Source organism: Helianthus annuus, chromosome 12, assembly GCF_002127325.2.
Source record: "Helianthus annuus cultivar XRQ/B chromosome 12, HanXRQr2.0-SUNRISE, whole genome shotgun sequence".
NCBI lineage: Eukaryota > Viridiplantae > Streptophyta > Magnoliopsida > Asterales > Asteraceae > Helianthus > Helianthus annuus.
This window is the reverse complement of record NC_035444.2, coordinates 63885712-63907862: the sequence shown is the minus strand read 5'-3', so window position 1 is coordinate 63907862 and position 22151 is coordinate 63885712. Positions and strand designations below refer to the sequence as shown.

Below are 22151 nucleotides of genomic sequence, written 5' to 3'. Positions count from 1 at the left end.
GGATATTCATTTCCTCAACGGGTAAATCTTCGGAAATGAAATGAACTAACGGAGTCATTTTCAATGGTTACTTCCTCAGAGTTGGAAATGAAGGATTACTCAACGGATATTCATTTCCTCAACGGATAAATCTTCAGAAACGAAAATGAACTAACGGAGTCATTTTCAACGGTTGCTTCATCAGAGTTGGAAATGAATTGGGTTAACTCTAGACTCATGACAGAACTTGCTGTGATTTCTGTGCACTAAATTCCATAATTATGTATGCATCCATAATTACGTAATCCCTTGCACAGTCCGCACAGTTTGTTTTGTAATGTTTTGGGGAAGAATATTAAACTGGTGATGAGGGTGACTAGACTACCATAGGGTCCTTTTAATTAGATCGACAGATGATGTTTTTAGTTAGGCCACCAAGGAGTCCTTTCAGCTATATCATCACATGATATCCCTAGCCAGATTTTTGGATCAATCTGTTTATCTTGACCACTCAAGGGGTCTAATTATGAAGTAGTACTTTATAATCCAAGGGACTTAACTATAACATAGAAGTCCATTGAGGATTTTAAGTAATACCTTTGGGTATCCTACTATGAATCTCTTGTACAAGGATATGTAAGATTCTACGAGGATTTGGATAACATAATTTGGTTCACACAACAACACATAAGGGAACACATAAGCACAAAGTCACATAATTGTTTAACTTGATTATAATCTGTTATTAACTTGACATCGATTTGAACATGGGTATTCAAGGCATACCAGAAACCCAGTTGATGGACTTCAACGTCCTTATGCATCTATCTGAAAAGATAGGATGATCTTCAAAAAAAAATTCGATTCTTGATTACAAGGAATCACCATATTCGAATTAAGGTATACAACAATTAAGGACTTACGAAAATACCCTTAGGTATCCCACCAAGGATTGGGTATTCGTCCAGAGTTGTAACTTGCGCTTTGTACTTTGTTTTCTTTGGGGGAAACGGGTACTTATGATTTTCGTGGAAAAAACGCAAGAGATCATAAAATGGAAGAAATTGGGAGTAGTTTCAAGGAATACGATTCCTTGATTGTCGGTATTGTAGGGGATATGTTGTTTATACATGCAACCACATCAATATATAAATATTGCGATGTAAAATAAAAGATTTATTTATAAACAACAATTACAACTGTTTCATAGACCTTTGACAACAAAAGAAAGTAATACAATAAGGATTGATTATTTCTAAACAGTGTTGTCTTCCAATCGGTCAGATGCTCATCCTTGCGTTGGATTCGCATTAGCAAGCTTTGGGCAATTTCTCCGGAAATGGCCCATCTCGCCACAGTTGAAGCAAGAACCTGGTGGAAAACAACCTTGAGCGGGATTGTTGCCAGCTTGGTTTGGTGCAGCTGCAGCTGGGCAGACTCTTGCTGTATGGCCTATGAGTCCACAAGTTTGGCATTTGCGGCACTTTACATTGGCATGATGATGGAGGCTACATTGGTTGCATAAGGGTGCAGTTCCGTTGTAGGGCTTTCTAGCAGGGGGTTGAGCTGGTTGGTTAGGGACGGCTTGATCATTGTGAGTAACCATGGCGAAGTTCTGAGAAGCCTTTCGCTTCTTTGACTTCTTAGGGGATCCAGTCTGTTCATCCATGGTCTTTGATTCCTCGACCGGTTTCTTGTCACCCTTTCGGAAAAGCTTACGTTTCCTGATCTGAGATTCAGTTAGGGTAGCAGATAATTCAATGGCCTGTCTAACTGTGGTAGGATTACTACCAGTAACAATGTCCTGAACTGAGTCAGGGAGACCATCAATGTACTTCTCGATCGCCTTATCCAAAGGCGTAACCATGGAAGGACACAACAGGCTCAGCTCCTCATGTCGATCGGTGTAGGCTCGATGTTCACCGCTGTCTTGCTTAAGATCATCGAATTCCCTTTCCAAGGCCCTAATCTCATGACGAGGACAGAATTCCTTCATCATCAGAGCTCGAAGCTCTTCCCATGTTTGAGCTAGTGCCACATCGGCACCCCTATCTCTCATTACACCATTCCACCATGTCAAGGCCCGCTTCTCAAAGACACTAGAAGCGAAGTCTACCTTTCGCTCATTTGGGCATTGAACATGTCTGAAAGTGCTCTCTAGACTCTCGAACCATTGCAGAAGTGCAGTTGCTCCTTGAGACCCAGAAAACTTTGATGGCTTAGCTGAGTTGAACGTCTTGAAGTTACAGGGGGCGTTGTTGTTGTTGAGAGCTTGGTTACATTGAGCCACGATGTTCGGGATTACAGCAGTCATTTGCTGCGTAATGATAGCTGCCAGTTCTTCATTAGGTATCTGATTGTCGCGTCGAGGAGGCATTCTAAAAGGGAAACAAGAGAGAGAAACAAGTGAAATGGCATTGGGTAAGAATAGGAAATTACCGACCAAAAGCATGGGTGATGGTCATTTGTTTGTACCACGAAGCAAACAAACGACACACAAAGGCTGAATCAAAGTAAATAGGTCCCCACAATGTATCGCGAAGACATGCTCGCCTATAAGTGGACACTCACCCCAAGAGTTCCCAGGTAAGAGTGACTGGTCCGATACTGCGGATTTGTACGAACACTCTAGCCTTAGACAGAAAACTCAGGGTACAGGCACCCACTCTTCCAGTTTGCACGTGTTCACATTATTTAGACCCAAACTTTGACGAAATTTTGAAAACTTTAAAGGTTCGAAACCTTATAATAAATCATCCTAGAACAGATGATTAGTTTTCAAAGCAGATCAAATTTATGTTCTTGTTGTGGTTGTCACCTAAGGATAAGTGACGGTATTGTTTTATGACTAAACGCAAGTAAACTCGCGTTAGGGTCCTAGGAAGGTGATAGTCTAGGTCAAAGCATTACTAATAACCTAATTCTCTATAACCATTGGCTCTGATACCAACTTTTCTGTCACACCCCGACCACGTAAAACAACAAAACGTGGCGGAAACATCGGGGAGTGTTGTAACAGAATCATTGTTTCACAACCATGGATTAAACAAATTTCGTTTTATTGAATTGAATGTATTACAATGTCTTAACAATAAAGAAACATAACAAAAATTAACTAGTCTTGCATCTTTTAATGTCACTAAGGCCTCGTCCAATCCTATGTGAGCATGCATCAATATCATCATCAAATATCATCATCTATTGTACCTGAAACACATGTGAAAGTACGTCAGCATAAAAATGCCGGCGAGTACATAGGTTTTCTGAAAATAGGATTCATGACTTGGGTTTAAGAAAATGTTTAACCTAAAACTTGTCATGAATCCAGTTTAAGTGTTTGCTTTTATGAAACGTTTGAAAATCGATGATAGATATGTATAGTTAAAAAGAATGATGTAAGGTTAAGCGAATAACCAAGTAAAAATGAGTTTGTATAAAACAAACTGTTTTGTAAAACAATGTCTTGTGAAAAAATATGTTATTTATGTAAAAATGTATAAGTACACATTGAATGATTTAAATAACGCTACCACATGTAATATAATACAAGCACTTATATATAGGAAGTATCAGCGGCGTATCCACCATGCTTGTATCACATTACACACGTCTCGTTACTCAAATCACTTACCCACATAAACCACCAATGTAAATTGCTCATGTCTAAACCGTTGTCAAATGTCAATCAAGTAATATGTAAACAAAATGTCAGGTATGGCAAGTGAAATATGTAATAACCACACCATAGGTAAGAATGCACAAACAATGTACTAAGTATGCGACGGATGGACATACATAGCATGATACCAAGTATAAGATGTCTTGTAAAACGATGTACTAAGTATGATAAACATACATAGCATGAAAATGTCATGTAAAACGATGTACTAAGTATGATAAACATACATAGCATGAAAATGTCATGTAAAACGATGTACTAAGTATGATAAACATACATAGCATGAAAATGTCATGTAAAACGATGTACTAAGTATGATAAACATACATAGCATGAAAATGTCATGTAAAACGATGTACTAAGTATGATAAACATACATAGCATGAAAATGTCATGTAAAACGATGTACTAAGTATGATAAACATACATAGCATGAAAATGTCATGTAAAACGATGTACTAAGTATGATAAACATACATAGTATGAAAATGTCATGTAAAACGATGTACTAAGTATGCACACAATGGACATACATAGCAAAAACATAATGAAATCATGTACTATAAGTGTACTAAGAACATAGCAAGCATATGATGTGAAAACAAGAAAGCACGAAAGTAACAAGTAGGCACATGTGTTTCACCCCAAAATGTTTGGAAAACAGTAAAAGAGGGGTCTATGTACTCACTTGAGGGTGCTTAGAAGTCTTGAACAACAACCAAGCAAAGCTAGAGGGATCACGGAAATCAAACGGCACCTATATAGGTATCTACATTAATAAACGGACCTATTGGAGGATCGGGTAGTACGAGGGTTCGTAAACCAAATAAGTATGGGAACTTATGTAATATGGTTTAACAAAGCCTACGTACTAAAACAAAACCTATCCTAAGTGCTTTTGACCCATTACGACCCGTTTAGGTAGCTTACGCTACGTTAACGTGTCGCACGCGTAAAACGCGTTCGGAAAGCCTAACTAGTCCTATGACAAGTATTATATGCCTTAACATGTCTAATATTGTTGCTAAATCAGTTTAGATGTCAAAATTTAAGTTACATATGCTTAAAATGAATTTATGCGTAAAAAGGGCATTTTGGTAATTTACCTAAGGCATATAAACTACCTATCATACCACTACTTAAACGACGTGACCATAAGATATAACCTCGGAAGGTTATTCCCTATACAACTATGGTCACCTAAAGTGGTTGGTCGGATCCTAATGAACGACCAAATGGGTCGGGTTCGAAAGTATAAGCGATTGATTAGATCGCTTACCTTTACGACCCTAAACAAGCACAATTCTAAAAGCGACGAGCTAAACATGCTAGAACATGTTTAGTAAAGTTAGAAAACAGGTTTGGTATCAAAACAAACGGTTTTGATACCCTAGAGTAGTTTGGTTACAAAATACGCGAGGAAACGCATTTTGGCCGAAACTACGACTCGTCACTGAGCCTAGATAACGTGGTAATCAGTGGGTATAGTCACTAGGGACTATAACCATCGTGATTACGCTCACGTTATGAAGTTCAAACGAACTTCACGTTGACCACAAACTGGTCAATGCAGAAAGTCAAACGCAGTTTGACTTTAACGCTAAAACGAATGAAAAACGCGAAAGAGTACTTACAGAAGGTCCCCGCAAGCTCTTGATCCGATTTACTCTCAGGTATGAAGCATAAACTTCAACTTAGAGAGCCAAAATCAGATCAAGTGTGAGTTGGAGGAATGAATGAGGGTGGGTATTTATAGGAATTCAAGAGCCGTTAAGATCGTTTCTCGAAGATTGAGCTTCGATCTAAGCCGTACAAGTGGGCACATGGTATTTGGATACCATGGGCACTTAAAAACCATCAAAAATAGCCCATAGATTGATGAAAAACCATTAGCAAAGGTGTGGAACAGCTGGAAACCAATTCTGCTGATCTGGGACATGCTTACGGACCGTAAGCAAAGGCCCATACAGACCGTAAGGACCTTGCAGGTCAGCAACTTTCAAAATTGGCACTTTTGGTCCCTGCAGCCCCAAAACTTGGTATTTGATGCTTGGTATTTGTTTGAGGGTCGCGGTGACACAGGTGTCACAGCGACCCCGTTGGGTATACCTGAATCATTTAGGACAGGTATACTCGATACCCGACGGGTAAGAGGTTGGGTATAGGATTGAAAAAAAAATCACAGGTATGGGATTGCAGGGTTTATGCATATGGTCCTAATAAATAAGAACCCTTAACACACTCTCAAGCTACTATTGCATGTTCTTAATATACATATTTTAATATGCCTAACAAAATGAAAATAATGATCACCTGCTAAAAAATGAAAGTTTAGAACAACAATGATAAGAGAACTGGAAGTTATTGAAATGCTTAAAGATAATAACTACAAAAAGAAAAGTTATAATATAATTAAAAACCAACTTAAAAACTATATGATTCATCTGTGTAACTAAGAATTAGAACCATAACAGTCATATTAATAAGTTTGTCATGCTACCTTCAAAAATTTGCATCCTACTTTGTGCTTGGATCCCTTCACCTCAGACGATTGCTAAGACGAATGAATTAAAATGGTCTTCCTTTCTTTCCAGCCTAGCCTGGCTTGTACGACAACGCCGGTGAACAAAAACTTATGAAGACCGTGGAAGTACAAAATGAATTACTTGATTATAAAACACAATATCCAAATTGGAAAATAGTTTATACCTAATAAAAGAAGAAGACATACCATATCAACATTAGGAACATCAAGTCCGTGAGTAGAAATATCAGTGGCTACTAAAACATTGAAACGACCGTCTCTAAAGCCCAATAGCATTTTCTACCGCTGGTCTTGACATATATCGCGTTATGCCAACCGATCGATATCGCGCTTTCTTGGCATAAACATTATACATTTACCCCATTTGTGTGCACCTAAAAATAAATAAAAATAAATATAAATTTCGCTAGTGATATAATTATCAATACGATTATAGTAAAACCGAAAAAAAGTAATTGGATTTGGAAAGTCTGACCCAAAAATGACTGGTGTTTATAAGCTTGATCCTAGATTGCTACGTGGACCAAGCTCGGTCATTTTACTTGATAATTTCGTAGGATCTTAAACTATATTAGCCTAAGAGCATTTGTACATGATTCAAAGACCTAGCATGATATTTATCATAAGCATCCAATAACGCACTATCATGAAGGCGGAATCACATATTTTCAAAAATGACATTGTAAATCTCAAAGAAATTGTAGTATACTATCATGATTTAAAAAGATTTACATGTTAATTAAGTATTATCAAACCAAGTAAGAAAAAAATACACATTTTCTACACTGAATGTAGCTGATATTGCTAGGTTAATTTGAATGCCCCTGACATTATGCTTGGTAAACCTGAGAAAATAATAATGTGAATCAACTATAGTATTCTAGTTAGTTAGATCAATCCTATATTAAACTTAAAAGTATTAAACCAAACTTTAGTCAGATGTCATAAGATAAAAACTACAGCTAAACGACATGATTCATGAATCGTGAAGACATAAAGCTAATCACAAATGTGAATGACTGAATGTGCCTTGGGCCCAAGCAAAAATCGGCTGCTTATCAACATATTTAACATGCTCTAAAACCCTCACTTCTCATGAAATAACAATAAGTAAATCAATATCAGATTATATATTACTATACATATATAAAACTCAGTTTTTTGACCCAATTTCAACTGACAGAACCTGTTTGTTTGCCACTTTAAAACACATATCGAAAGAAATATACCCCAAGACGAAATGCAGTCTCTCTACTTCGGCAGTTCATCAATGAAGGTTGACTGAAAATTATAACAACAAACATTAAACTATTGGTCCTCTGATAGGTTTCAACAAATATACAGACATGTTGGATTTCCATGGAAGATATACAGACATGTTGGATTTCCATGAAACATAATTTCCATGGAAGATAAACAAATAAAACATCACTAAGGATGTGTATTTTTAAAAAGATGACTTCCCTTGGCTTTTAAAGTCTCCTTATGACACCAATCCCCATGAGACAACTACAAAAAGCAATTCATTATGCTGATCTAAACCTCAAAAATTTTCAAGATGCAAGACCTCATTATAACACATGGGAGTGAAAGAAATATCAAAGTAATGCAAACCCGTACCTGTTATAAGGGAGCTTGTAGCCATGTTTTTCATCAACTTTAGCTTCTTGAGAAAAATGAAGGGGACTTGTACTATGCTGCAATAACAACCACAACGTGTTAGCGTACAAAACTACAAATGTATCATACATCACAAAGACTTACCTCGCGTCTAAAATTTGAAAACATAGAGCCGCACTCAGATAGAACTCGAAAAAAACTTGTAGGCAAATAGATACCCGAAGAGTCGATCTGAAATTACCAAATTAGACATTTAGGTTAAAGGGAGACCATTCCATGTTCTAGCCACCCAATATTTAGGTTTCTGTTTTAACACAATACACCCACTTTAAATATTGACACAATATTATATACTCTACATATATTTTTATTTTAAATAAACGGGTGAACCCGTTAGGTCCAACCCTAACATGACCCATTTAGTTAAATGGGTTCAACTTGATTCTGACCCAAACCTGTTTAGCCTAAACCCAAACCCACAAAATGTATGCCATACGTGATATAGGAGGTTGGATGTAATATAAGAATTCATTATACCCGTACTATACATGTCCCGGTTGAGTTTAGCAACTTTTGGTCAGCTTGACCCAAGAACATACACTCGTACCTACAAAAATGCAAACATTTAGATATAATTAGACATTAGTGTATAAATAAATTAGATTTTAACATTGGATAAAAATGAGTAAATGGATCAACCCAATCTCTCCCACAAATGTAATTCATGTTGGAACCAAGACCTTAAGATACAAACCAAATTTTTTTTTAATAGAGACAAAGTTTAACTCGTCCACATATAGGTGGCAAATACCCTTTTGCTTATCCGGGTTACGTTTATCTCTAGTTTTTAAAAGCATGAGATGAGTGATTGCCTTTTTGATACCCTTTGCTACCATCTAATAATAAGGATCACAACTTCAATACAGAAAGTTTATATATAAGACTTTTATATGGCAACTAACTCATGATACATCGATAAACTCTTGCTTTAGCTTTATCATAACTTGCTTATATACTATTACCAGACCTTGGTTGTCATCAAGGCTTGCTTCCTTAACTCTATTCCCTTCTAAGAGTAGAATTATATGCCTTGTAACCATGAACTTTATCTGAGAATTAAAGATCACAAGTTATATGCCATTTTGGATCAAAATTATTTAGAACATAATGCAAAACTTGTTATACGGCGTAAGGGAAATTTCAAAACAACAAAGAGTATCGCCTAAGTAAGTTATGCTCCATAATTTCACACTTATCAAGAAAACAAATAAAATTTTGAAACAAAAACAAATGATACCGTCCAATTATAAATCTTCGCCAATTTCCTTGAAAAAAAACATATGACATCATTTCTTATAAAACATTTAAAAAAGAGAGATTTTACAGGTCAAACCAATTGACCCATTACTCAAGCAACCCATCTTATCACCCAGAAGGATGGGATGATAAAATCTTGTAAAAATAATTAACTGGAGTGCATGTCCGTATGAATGGTCAATTCGGATGCAAAATTTACATACGTACATGCTTGTCGAAAAATGAGCAGAGTGAGAAGTGTGTCAAACAGGTTAATTCAGATTTTTAAAACTTACATACATACTTTAACATCTATCAGGTCCTCAAGGGTGGCTACTTTATCTTGCCCTAAAGATCTCAATTCTTCATTTACAAAGTCAACTGCTGACAACACACCATCCATCAGGTCCTCAAGGCTGGCAACTTTATCTTCCTGCAGTTTCCAAATAACTTAATCACACTCCCTTTCATGTTTGTACTGTTGCACCTGCAGTGGAATAAAAGTGGTTAAAACGGTAAACACATCATATCATGTTTGCATCAAACAACCAAAACCAACATACCAAACGATTAAGTTGCATGATTTCTACATTTTTTTTGGGTGCAAAACTATTTCAAAGCCCTATCTCACCTTAAGGCTCCAGCAAAAAATACTTTTTTTTTGTGAAATCATACTTTTGGAATAACAATATGCGTTGATACATTACCATCCAATGGTGCATGATCAACACGAGTTAACTGTAGACTCAAATCACCAGTTTCCTCTTTTACTTCCTCCAATCCTTTTATACTTGCAATTGATGCATAAAATCTTATTATCCGGATAAACTTTTGAAACACTGACACTTTTTAACTGGTTTTTGTTCGCATGCAGCAAATATATCAAGCAGAGGAAACCAGACGGCAACCGAACGGAAACAACGTAAGTAGAGATTTTTTCTTTTATAGTTAATATTATCTCATCTTCTTTATAATATCTTTTTCCAACTAAAAGGGTTTACTCACATGAATCAATTAATAATCACCATAGCTATATTCGAAATCGGACCAGAAATCCATACCTCAACAGATGAGCAGCAACAAATCGAAGAATGGGACAACAGTGACAGTAGTACACGAAAGCTTGCAGCTGCGCTGGACACCAAAACGAATCACCCCATTTTCAGATTAAGACTCAAAGAAATTGGATTTCAAATGAACAAACTGATTTTGGTACTTAGGTTATGAATTGAACTGACCTTAGTGCAAATATGGTCCATGAAAAACACACCATTAAACAACCAAGTTAACTCAGCAAGGCAGCTCTAACCGAGGCAATAACTAAAAGCAACCAAACAGAGAAGCCACAACTGAAATCGGTATAAGTAGGCAATAATTCACAATTAGAACATTAGAAGAATCAAAAACTCAAACAATCAATCAATAATTAGCATATTAATATTCAATCATATCACATTAACACCTTTCATAATCACATTTACCATTCTATATGACATATGGAAATGGGGATAAAAGATGATACCGTATTGGCCTCAATCTTAATGGTCTTCAACCTCTACGTCTCTTTATCAAGAACACCGAGAGCATAACAACACAATTGAGGAGCCATCCTATTGTAACATTTCAAACTAAGATGATGCCTTACTATCGCGGACAGCAATACATAAAACTGAAATACCAAACATAAAATATAACATAAAACATATAGTTAATGACATATATTTTTTTGTTTACCTACCACACAGCTACATGATGACACTAACATGACGTATCAATCCGAAAGAGCTTTCTTTATCACCAGCAAGATCCATAAGACATAAATTAGAAAGTCCCTTTCAAGATTGACAGACAACACGAAAGTCAACATTAAACGCAGTTAACATGAAATCAACATAAGACTCAAACGGTGTAAACACCAATAAACAACCAAGTTTAAAACCAAGGTCATCGACTACTCTTTTCCAACCATCCGTAATTGCTATACCATCATCAAGCCTCTTATAAGTAAGAAGCCATGAACGCATCCCATCAAACCTCAGTATCATATGAACTGATACTTTAGTTGCAGTCGCTTGAAATTTTTTCAGACATAAGCTTTGGGAAGAACCTGGATTTCAAAAGTTATAAAATTAATAAGCATAACATCATATTTCGAAATATGAATATAAAATGAAAAGTACGAACTCATCCATTTCCGGGTATCTCAAAACTTTGAAAAAAAGCATCCATGCTCTTAATACCAGAAACCTATATAAAGAAACACAAACAAACACATTATTCGCAGATTCATCATTCAAACAAAAGGTCACGGCATTATCAGTTTGTTTAAAAAAATAAAGTCAAACCACAAGATACTCCAATGTCAAACCCTAAAATGAAATAAGGACTAATATGTGTATTGGTAACATTCTCATCAGTATTAAACCACGTAAAGTTCAAATCAGTATCAACAAAACTGTATCAACAAAACTGAATAATTAGGTATTTTAAAAAACATGAAAGTTATGCATGCCAAAAATCCTAATAATGATGAAAAACAAAATACCATTAATCGGTCTCATATAATAAAATGTGAAACCCTAAGACAAAATAAAGATTAATTTGTGTTTTTGTGACATCCAACCAGCATCAAACCACATGATATTCAATCCGTATCATCAAACAGAAAAAAATTAGGGTTCTCAAGAACATGAATGTTTAGTGAAAACATAAACTTCCGAACAATTGTCTACAAAAGATTCAAGAAAACATTTTGATTGTAACTCTAAAGTGATAACAAATCCCTCAAAATTCTTACAACAATCAATCGAATACGAAAACAAAATTAATACTGACAAAGTGAAAAAGTTAAATCAGAGTACCTATTAGAAGATCGATCAGAGAAGAAAAATAAAATAGACCAAGAAAAGGATCGGTCTTTTATTCCTCAGTTTCATACTTTGCGTTGTTTGTTGAATCTCTATTTTTGTAAAACCCTAAACAATGTACAAAGGAAGAAGATGAAAGGCGACGAAGAGGGAGAAGAGAGAAAGGAGATTAGGGTTTATGGATATAGAGGCGGATGAAAGAAAAAAAGGAATACAGAGAGGTTTTCAGAGAAGAAAAAGGCGGTGGATTGAGAATGTGAATACGAAGGAAGGGGAGAGCGTGTTTTTGTTTTACCGCACAAATTGATTCAGAGAAGAAAAAGGCGGTGGATTGAGAATGTGAATACGAAGGAAGGGGAGAGCGTGTTTTTGTTTTACCGCTCAAACTGATTCAGAATACAATAATAAGATGCCAGGTGTCAATAGGTGGTTTAAGAAGATGCCATGTGGCATAAGTTTATTTTGCTTTATTAGAAGTAGTAGATTGTAGATATTTCATATTTGGTATCATTTTTCTTTAACATCATTCCAAAGTGATGACTTTTTATCCAAAAATAGTTGAAACTTAAAAAATCAATAATGTCTCTACTGAGACAACTACAACTGGTAAAAATATTTCTTACGTTTTGTGATAGTGTTAATTGTGTTGTTGTATATCGGACGTTTGCCATCTTAATTTGTGATTGCTCTACTGGAGCTTCTAGATACACATATGTATAATGCATGCATTCACATGAGTATGTTAAGGGGTTTTTTTTCTTTTTTTTTATCCACATTTGAAGCGAATGTTTATATTTCCCCTTCTCGTACCTGCCTCTTAGTGACTGACTCATATTAAGTTTGTTTGAGCCATTGATATCATTTTTTTATATTACCATGATCATCCACACGTGTGGCCTTTACTATGGCCAAATAATCCTTTTTCTCATCTGATGACATTAACCAATTATAACATTTACCTCAGGGAATGAGCTAGCACGTGTTAGTCAGATTGAATTGAAAGGAAATATAAATATTAGCTTGATATTTTGATTTGTAATTTAAAAGATGTGATATAACCTCCGAGTATTTTGTGAAAACACATTTTCGGTATTGCTGCATTAGGAGCATGTCAAGAAAATTTATAGCAAGCTTTTTAGAGGATGACCAACTTCTGGTGGTCAAACATGTTGATCGAGTACCTTCACACATCCAAAATATGTCACAGAGGAGAAATATTATAGTTTTAACCTTTGTTTGGAGGGAAATCATGAACTAGTCAAAAGGTTTTCCACCACTAGGCTATATGTTATCCGAAGATGAATATGTCGAGTGTGATCAACTCAAGTTTGAATTTAACATTGAAAAAAAAATGTCATGGAAACGAAACATGACTTTGTATACATTTGAGAAAACTTCGGGTACCAACAATGATTTAGGATTGGAAACGAAACATGACTTTGTATACATTTGAGAAAACTTTGGGTACCAACAATTATTTAGGATTCATGTGAAATTCAATTTTTTTCTATAGAGGTGCTATGATCAAAAGAAGGATCTTTTGAACATTTTTCTTAAAAATTCGAATTTTCTTAAAAATTCGAACTAAAAGTGATTTATTATTTAAATAGAGTTAAATTGTATTTTAACATATATATAACTTATTCGCGTGGTACAACAGAGAAAAATAATGACTTCAAAAGATGGTTCATCATCTATCTATGTAGTTTGTTTAAGCTAAGAGACCACTACCTATTTTTCATATTTTTTTTGTGTGAACTATTGACTATATTAATATCTATCAATATTTGTTTTGCAGCTATACAAAAACGATAAGAATAATTATACAAGTAATATGTTGACAATGCATAGTAGTGTAACAAATTGAATGATCAAAAACTTAGGATTCGTTATAATTAACTTATTTACTTAACTAGCTTAAGACCAATTTATTTGTGCTAAATGCCACAATCTATATCATTGCGCAGTAAAAAATAAAATAATCATAATGATCGATAACGGATCTTACAATGTAGAGAACCCAAAAAAAATTAACTTTATGATTTATTTACTTTAATGCGTTTATCAATTATATATAAAAATAGTTTATAAAACCCAGTTGATAAAACACCATACTTTTCATGGATATATCATTTATTATTATTTTAACATTTTTGATATGTATTAATTCCTTTTTAATCTATAAGGTTAAGAACTTGAGTTTTTTCCCAAAGTGGTGTTATGGGAAAAAATATTTACCATTTTAGTGTTCTTTGAAAACTATTTACCAAAATAGTGTTTCCATCTATTTTTTTTATTTTAACTCATTTATTTATTAGAATAAAAAATTAGAAAAGGGGCAAACTCCCTCCGACGTTTCATTTATCACTTCCATACCTCCATCTACTATTGACCTCTCCATGTTCTCTTCCCCATGGCTGAACTCTATCACAGCCAACTAAATCGTCCTTACGAGAACATAGATCGATCGCGAAACAAGTCTATCCATAATCATCTCATCTGAAACAATATTGCATTAGGGTTTAGTTGAAACCATAATTTTTGATCGCTTATTTTAATACGATTCTCTGTTTATATATTTTTATCATTGAAAAGTTTGTTTGTTTGTGAATATACCGCAAAGTTTGATTGTTTTTTAATAATAATATATCCATCGATTGATCTGTACATGTGAAAATTTTGTTTGTTTGTGAATATACCACCAAGTTTGATTATCTTTTGTAACCTTCATCGTATTGATTTTACAACTCACCCTTTAAAGCTTGTCTACAGGTATTGCTTAAGGCATTTTATCAACAACTTTAATGATAAGTTTCGCAACTCACAACTGAAAACTTTAGCTTACCGTGCTGGGAGTCAAAATCAAATTCGAAAGTTCAACTCCATTATGGAAGAAATTGGGAAAATAAATCGACAAGCTCGTCAATGGCTTGAGAGTCATGCACTTGATAAATGGACACTTGCACATGATGGTGGTAAGCGATATGGCTACTTACTACAAACTTGTCAGAGATATTCAACAGTGTACTTAATGGTGCTCGTTTTTTACCAATCACAGCATGTGTTCAACTTACATTTTATAGATTGGTTAACTATTTTGATGTAAGGCGTCCTATGGGATCTAGTGCTCAAGCTAACGGAGATGTGTATACTCCTCATGTTGCTGCAAAACAGGCAGCTTTGATGTCAAAAGCTAGTGCACATTCTTTAAGATCATTTAACCGACAAAAAGGAATATTTGAGGTGATAACTCAAAAGGGAAAAAATGTTCAAATAGTTAATTTGGAACAAAAAACTTGCAAATGTGGTAAGTGGGAGATATTCAAGTATCCCTGTTCTCATGTTTTGAGTGCATGCGCCAATCTTTCTTTAAACACTTGGCAATATGTTTATAAATGCTACTCAATTGTTGATTATTGTGCTACTTGGTCGTATGAGTTTTCGCCACTCCCTCATGAAGCATATTGGCCACAACCATCATCTATTATAGAATTACTTCCCAATTCAGATCTAAAACGAGATAAAAGGGGTCGTCCTCGCTCAACAAGGCTACGTAATGGAATGGATATTAAAGAGAAGAAAAGAACTGTGCTTTGTGGTATTTGTAGACGACCTGACCATAACCGGGCAAGATGTCCCGCTAAGCCTAGAAGAACGAATAATGATCACTAAGTTGGTTGGATTTTTTGACATTTTTTCTTTTAATCTGTTTGAAATTGAGATCGGTTGTGACTCGACTTTATTTAGCATTTTTAGTTTTGTTTGTATTTGATATTGAAACCGGTAATGCGTCAAGTTTAATATTTAATTAGCTTTGTCATGTTTTTTATTTCATTGTTTAGATTTATTTTAGATTATTCATGGCTGTTGTTAAAAAATGAAATATGGTTAAGCTGATAATAATAAATTAAGAAAAATAAAACTCAAGATTGAAAAAACTAAAATAAAAAAAACAAATAAATGGTAAATCAAATAAGAAGATAAAAAAATATCATAAAAGAACAAAAAATGACTCCACCGAAATGTTGAATTCTGCACGGAGTAAATTTGCCAATTTTTCAATTTTTTTTTATTTAATAAACGAATGACTTAATAAAAAAGTAAATAAAAAATGAGAGAAAACACTATTTTGGTAAATAGTTTTGAAGGAACACTAAAATGGTAAATATTTTTTCCCCTAACACCACTTTGGGAAAAAACTCAAGAACTTAATGATAAAAGTTTGAGCTTGAAACAAATTTTAAATTGATTGGGATAATTAATGACTTGGTTGAATTTTTGACCGATTAATTTAAATTGATTAGGATAATTAATGACTTGGTTGAATTTTTGACCGAGTAAAACGGTTGCTAGGCTTTGACCATAATAACTCCTTGACCTACAATTCCACCAAATTCGGCCAACTAACAGATTCCAATGGGTTACGGTCATTTTCTCCGGAAACGATTTCCGGTTGCCTGAAAAGATAATTCTTTTTTTTAGACTACATCACATAATGTAAAAATAACACTTTCTACTTTATTTGTTCATCTACTACAAAAATTATATGTGGATATTTGAGAGGGCTAATTTCTGGGTATATTAGCTTTGTATTAATCTTCTTTATTTTCAGTTTCTAATTTACAAAATACTATTGGCCGGAAACTAAAAATCAATTTACAGAACCATACCGAATAATCTGTATAATGTATATCTATATATGTATGATATACGTATTGTGCAATAAATCACAGAAGTTTGTTTGATATGTTACCTCAATTGTTGTATACGGCTCTTGATTGATATCCAATTCTCAGTCGGATGTGTTTATACGCACATCAATCCAGCATTCATGAATTCTGCCACCGTCGGGTTCTCAAACACGGCGATCATGTTTCCGAATGCGACCGGTGACGTGGTTCGGTGGCCATGGTCATCGTTCGTAGGGACAAAAAAAATGCAACAAAGAAGCCGTTTGTTCAATAATTAGCTTGGTAATTTTCTCTATTTCACTTCGTATATTCACCTCATATCTCCCTCAAATGAAAAGAAAAGATGCTTCGGGTTGGGTTATTGAAATCATGACAAATCAGAAAGGTGGAAAGAAAAAGAAAATGAATGGAAATTCGGTTACAAAATTAAGGAATTTTGGAGAGCGGTATGCTGATAACGTGTGATAAAACAAGAGAGAAATAGAGAGAAACTGATTCAATCATACCATTCATCTGACATATACATCGTATATATAAACTAGTACAATAGAATCCCTAAAAACCTAAAGTCCATAAACATTGGGTTGGGCCATAAAATGATTGCATTCATAACAAATTAATATTAATTTTAATTAATATTATATTAGAGAACGTGAAATATTAATTTATGTAATGTTTTATAAATATTTTTTAATATAATTTTAACTAATATGTTAATTATCGTATGGGTATTATATTTGTCAAATAATATTAGTAAATATATTAACGAAAATGTTTCTTATAATTTTTAGAGTTAATTACATAATTAGTCCTTGTGGTTTGCACAAAATAACATACTTAGGTACTAACAGTTTAAAATCACCTTCTAGTGTATTAACTTTTCATTTCGTAACGTTTCGAGGTATTAACTTCGAGGGTAATAACATAGTTAGTCCATGTGGTTTGCACAAAATAACATATTTAGGTACTAGTAGAATGTGATTTTAAACCTACAAATAACGTTAATACCCCCAAACGTGACAAAATGAAAAGTTAATACCCTAGAATGTGATTTTAAACTATTAGTACCCAAGTATGTTACTTTGGGCAAAGCACATGGACTAACTATGTAATTAACTCTAATTTTTATTTTTAATGTATTACAAACATAGACAGCTTGAATGACATTTGAATTTTTGTTCCGATTGAAATGAAATAAAACTTCTTTAAAACAAGTTGCACATTTACATTTACACTGTATAATATTTGTCTAATAATATATATATAAAAAACGATAGGAATTGATTTGTTGGATTCATATTATCAATTTATATTTATATTTTGGTTTTTTTTTAATACATTTGATCTTTATACCACACTTTGATTTATTTAAATAGACTTTTGATTATCTGAACTTGACTTTCCATACAACCTAAGACGAAACCTTTCTTAACTAAAACAAATTTGTTAGAAAGGTAAACAAAAATTTTGAAACATTGATGTAAGGTTTGGTTTTGTCTATTACCGAACCAACTATTTATCACTTAATCCATGTGTGTAACACACTGAATTCTAACCTAGTTAATAATATATACAATAGGAGTTAAAGTATATACCATAATTAAATTAATTTTTTTTTTTTTTGTAATTGTACTAAGTTTTTTTTTCGATCAACTAACTTAAGTAATTGAAATAATTTTTTTTTTCTGAGTGATAATTTTTTTTAATTTCTATCGTCTGTGGAATTTAACTCAAGATCTCTCTTTCAAAGCCATGTGTTCAAAAACTTTGCCTTTGCCAATGGACCACCATCCATTGATAAGTAATTTTACTAAAATAACTTAGCAACTTGTACAAAGTCATTGGCGTAGCTATTTGAGAACATTGTTCTAAGTTGATGATCTTATAGCACTTCATGCAAGTCAATATGGAGTTTGAAGGATATAATCTGAACAAAGGTGCAAATCAGCGGTTAGTGGGATTGGAATTTTTTATTTGTGAAGAAAATTATTAGCTCGAGAGGGTACCTAGTCGTGTGCTATTTTGAATTTTATCTAGTAATTCTTAGCTATATCACATAGGTGATAAGTCCCCACCAAGTCAAGCATATGGTTTATTTTTTGTAAACCATTTGGGATAATATGGATTTGTATTTTGATATAATTAGACTATCCACCATAAGGAACCTCAAAAGCACCTAAAACCGTGTCTAATCAACTATTAAAACACCCATTTTTTTCGAAAAAGTATCCAAAACCTACCTAATATTGTGTTGGTACTCGTACACATGTTTTTGAATTTTTAATCAAGCGAAAGCGTGTACAAGAACTGATCCAAATGAAACGTCGGATCACCCACCATGAGTCTAAATGCATAACAAAAATTATAAAAACAAATAAAACCAACCACAAGGATTATCGAAAACAAACCTTTTCATAGAGACAACTAACCAAGCTAGTAACACCTCACTTAATCAACCCTTTAACCCACTTTGGTGTTTACCACTCACGTTAATCTTTTTTTAAAGGTGTGAATTATTCGCAAATGTCAGGAGGTCTAGCATACGTTGTTTTAATCGTGTTCGCGTTAGAGATCCCCCTCGCACAATAAATCCCCAATTTAAACCCCTCAATGAAAACCTTTATCACCCAGACTTGAAGTTGAGACCTAGAGGGAAAAAACTCACCCGAGCCCATCATAGATGGAACTTAAATACCCGTGACCACAACTAAAGTATTAGTGACGGTTACTCACGTTAATCTAAGAACACTTGGCTTTGTTATTCGATCAAATGTTGCATGCCCCAACCTAATGAAGTCAAGCCCAGATTTTAGCCACACAGCGTTGGGCTATTTGATGGACCATTCAGGTTGGGCTTATTCTTGGGACAAATTTAAAAAGGAAACACGTGCATGCGTATATATCTCTTGTGGACTTTGATGACGAAGGCCCGGTTCGCATGCAACACCATCTAGTCATCTTTTAAAATATAATATAATTTTTCAAAGAAGACTGCGGCAGTCTATCTTTTAAAATATAACATACAATTTTTCAAAGAAGACTGCGGCAGTCTATCTTCTAGTCATCATGTCAAAAGGCCATTATCAATCTAGAACTACAAATTTGTCAAAATAAACTTCACTATTTTGATACATCATTCATGTTTATATCTTACGAAATGGAAAATTAACTTTTGAGATTATATTATAATATAAATACATTTTTAAATATCAATATTTAATATATTATATAGGCTTTAAAAAAATAAAATTATAAAGGAAAGTAAAAATTACATATACATGAAAATCCCAACAGGTATACCCGATACCCGCGGGTATGCACGATACCAGACTAGTAAATACCCGTCAAATACCCAACGGGTAATGGGACGGGTACGGAACAAGATTTTGCAACCGGGTATGGGTATGAGATTAGCCATACCCTACCCATACCCACCCGGCCCATTGCCATCCCTGGTCGGTATTAATTCGGTTCATTACGGTAGTGGCACTAGGTTTAGCAATCGAAAGTGAAAACGAAAAAAATAATATAAAAAGTAAAGTTGTGATATGCTTAAAAGAATATTGACACGTGTTCGTACCAACAAATGATAATACCCAAAGTTGGTGCCAAGGTTGGTATCGGTTATTTATGTCACCGCATCGGTACGGGCAATCACTACAGCTTACTATACCAAAAAGATAGTCTACTTTGAATAGAACTCCGTTTCCAACAAAATTCATACCGTAACCGATTGTCAAGAAAAAAAATTAAACACACCTACGTATTCAACTTAAAAAAGGTTAACGAACACATGTTATTTCTGAAAAATCAAATTTACATGAGAATTAGTAGTATATAATAATGTTTGAGGATGATGTTGCGTACACAAATTTCTCTTTTGGCAAACTTTTTCATCAACACTAACCGTTTGGACCAAGGACAGGTAAATCAGTTAAAACTCCTAACAGTTTTGTTGGTTCGCCTTGTTTAAAATTTGGCAACCGAGTGATTTGGCTATCGGTTCGATGCACGCAACCGGTAATTTCGGCTGGAGTAACGGTATATGAATAACTTTGATCCATGATCGAGTGATCGGGCGAGTAAGTTAACAGGTAATTTTGTATGGTTAAAACGATTCTTGTTAATCTATTTTACAAGTAATTAGTATGTCAAATACGATTGCAAGGATCATACTATACCTTGAACCTGGGAAAAGGGGACGGAGAGTAAATAGTTCAGCCATGATGGCGCCCATTGCCCATAAATCTGTGATTGAAATGAAAGAAATATTAGATCCACAAGCATTGTAATACACTTGAAGAAACATTACTGCAAAGTTGCATCAACTCACCAACTGCAGAGCCATATATTGGCGACTGAAGTAACTCTAGAGCCCGATACCTGCAAAATCCAAACCTCTGTAATTATTAAATAGCAAGTAGCAGGTGACCAAAAAGAGAACCGAATAAAAAAGATTAAACTATATTGTCAGGAGTCCATGGCAAGATATAGAATGAAAGAACAAGACTCACCAGAGTGTTCAACCACTAAAGCACACCAAAATATCATCACCACAATCAAGAATAAGAGGGTGTTCGGATGGTTGGGTACTTGGGTCATTTTATATTCATCTCATTAATCAATTTTCTAACATTTTCCAATTTTGAAGTATCCATCCCTACAACTACTCTTTAAACCCAAACACCAACACACTTCAACTACTCTCCAAACCTAGTTATCAAAAAAATGCAACAATTAACCTCTAACTCAGCTCTTTCTTACTTTACATTCACACAATAACCTACTATACTACTCTTAACTCAATAATTTTGACATTCTAACTCAAGAAATATGTAAATATATAATACTAATTAGAGACAATCAAAGGCAACAGGATTACCTGGTGGTGCGGCGGCGCCGAGGAGGTGGACCGGCGGTTCAAGCTCAACTGAAAAGGTAGAACAACATCCTCCTCTTACACTCCGATTAGGGTTTGTAGCCGCCGGTTAGTAATTAGGGTTTTCGATTGGGGTAGAGGTTTCTGTCGGTTGGTTAGGGTTCTTGGGGAGAGGAGAAAGATGTGTATTGAGTAATGAAGAACAGAGTAAAAGTGGCGGTAAGGAAGAGATCGATGTATTTTGGTTGAAAATTTTGGGGGGGAGAAGCTCAATTTTGGGGGAGAGATAGAAATGCTGAAAAATATATTAGTAGATTATTTTATTATATTGTTAAAAGGTGCGATTCTTTCTTAAATGGTGCTGGATCCTTTGTTATTTGATGGTTGATTTCTAAATGAAGATATGATGATGCGGTGGTATACTTGAGCCGCACCATAAAAAAAAATCCATCGCACCAACAGTTGACTTGTGTACTAGTGGATTTTGGTCGGTTTGTTGTTTTCAACTGGTTAAACTCTTGATATGATTCAAATTAGTTGTTTTATAATTATCAAATCTTAAAGGTTGGAAAAAGAATTAATATAAACCCATCTA

At 34.4% G+C, this 22151-nt stretch overlaps 1 long non-coding RNA gene across 21 annotated transcripts; it reads right to left on the bottom strand.

Annotated features, from left to right (window-relative positions):
- Positions 1–3021: 3021 nt before the first annotated feature.
- Positions 3022–22059, bottom strand: LOC110895160. 21 transcript variants are annotated; one of them, XR_004875158.1, is made up of 18 exons: positions 21560–22057; positions 21011–21060; positions 20859–20925; positions 11304–11366; positions 11104–11226; positions 10858–10951; positions 10642–10788; positions 10358–10468; positions 10181–10253; positions 9416–9606; positions 8851–8932; positions 8361–8430; positions 7968–8054; positions 7824–7900; positions 7433–7712; positions 6390–6577; positions 6159–6258; positions 3025–3186 (listed from the first exon to the last, which is right to left on the bottom strand). It is a non-coding gene; the product is annotated as an uncharacterized LOC110895160 (long non-coding RNA). The 21 variants fall into 21 exon arrangements; XR_004875156.1 differs by having other exon boundaries at positions 10642–10729; positions 11047–11226; positions 21560–22056; XR_004875160.1 differs by having other exon boundaries at positions 10642–10729; positions 10854–10951; positions 21560–22056.
- Positions 22060–22151: the final 92 nt, after the last annotated feature.